This window comes from Elephantulus edwardii, unplaced genomic scaffold, assembly GCF_000299155.1.
Source record: "Elephantulus edwardii isolate Elephantulus edwardi_28Jun2011 unplaced genomic scaffold, EleEdw1.0 scaffold00030, whole genome shotgun sequence".
Classification (NCBI taxonomy): Eukaryota; Metazoa; Chordata; class Mammalia; order Macroscelidea; family Macroscelididae; genus Elephantulus; species Elephantulus edwardii.
This window is the reverse complement of record NW_006399780.1, coordinates 22,724,848-22,726,460: the sequence shown is the minus strand read 5'-3', so window position 1 is coordinate 22,726,460 and position 1,613 is coordinate 22,724,848.

The following is a 1,613-nucleotide window of genomic DNA, read 5'->3' as shown; positions in this document are numbered from 1 at the left end:
CTTCAATTGGTATGCCATCTATTCCTGGAGCCTTATTTTTTGCCATTTCCTTCAAAGCAGCCTGAACTTCTTCTTTTATCACCATAGGCTATTGCTCATATGTTGTTTCATGAAATTCTTCTGTGTCTGCCAATTCCTTTCGATACAGTGACTCAGTATATTCTTTCCATCTTCTTTTTTTTCCCTTTTTTTTTAAAATTTAGGTTGTTTATTTTTCATTTCAATGAACATTACAGAGATTTTGGGATTCCATTCATTCATTGTTGCACCCTTCTCCATCTTCTTTTAATACTTCCGGGATCATTTAACATTCTCCTGAAAGCATCCTTGATTATAACAACTCGAGGTTTGAATTTATTCTTCATTTCCTTGAGCTTAAGAAATGCTGAGCGAGGTCGGCCCTTTTGATTTTCTGACTCCAACTCCTTGCACATTTCATTGTAATATTTTGCTTTGTCATCCCATGTTCCCTTTTGAAATCTTCTATTCAACTCTTTAGTATCTTGAATTCTTCCTTGTGCAATTTTTAGAGTTTCTTCTGACATCAATTTTGGTCTTCGCTTCCTCTTCTGTCTTTGCAATGGCCGTTTGCACTCTTCCTGGATGACACCCTTGATATTCTCCCACAACTCATCTGGTCTTCGCTCATTATTGAAGTAATTTTGTTAATTCATATAGTTGAGGGTCTTCTCTTCAACCAATCTTCCACCTTTCCAAGCATGATGTTCATTTCTGAAGAATAACCCCTCCTAACATCATATCTAAAATATGTGAGATGAAGCTTCATCATCTTTACCTCTACAAAGCACTCTGGCTGCACTTTAAGATATATGTTTGTTCTTTTGTGAGATATTCTTATCCAATACCGAACCTCAAAGCAATCAATTCTTCTGTGATTCTTACTCATTGTCCAGATCTTAGATATATAACAAGTGATTGAAAAATTGTAATGGAGTTAGTGTCAATTTATAATGACACATAGATGATGTAAGAAGAGATTTCCTGGTCCTGTACCATTCTAAAAATCTTTGATATCTTTAGGATCCATGTTGCAATCACTGTGTGAATCTGTCTCATCAAGGGTTTTCCTTTTTTTGCTGACCCCATATTTTGCTAATTATAATGTGTACTATAAGGATAACAAGCTAAAAGTATGTCCAACAAAGTCTTACCATCCTTGCTTCTAAAGAGAATTCTGGCTAATTTAAAAAATTTTATTTTAAATATACCCATGGTCCACATGAAACAGGAAAAATATTTATCCATTTCAGCTATAATTGTTGTTATTGTTGGTGGTGTTACGTGCCACTGAGTTAGAACTTACCATAGCCGACCCTCCAATAGGTTTTCAGAGACTATAAATCACAGGGGAGGAGATTGTATATTATTGTCTGGTAGAGTTGATGGTGGATTCGAACTGCATATTTTTTATTTTATTTGCAATGCTGATTCTTAACCACTAGGCCACAAGAGCTTGTCCTGGCTAAATTTTTTGCTTCTTCTTTTGATAATCTACTTGATCATGCTTATGTGAAATCTATACTTGGACCAGAAGGCAGTCATCAGAACAGAGAAAGGAAACATTGCATAGTTCAAAATTGGGAAGGATCTAC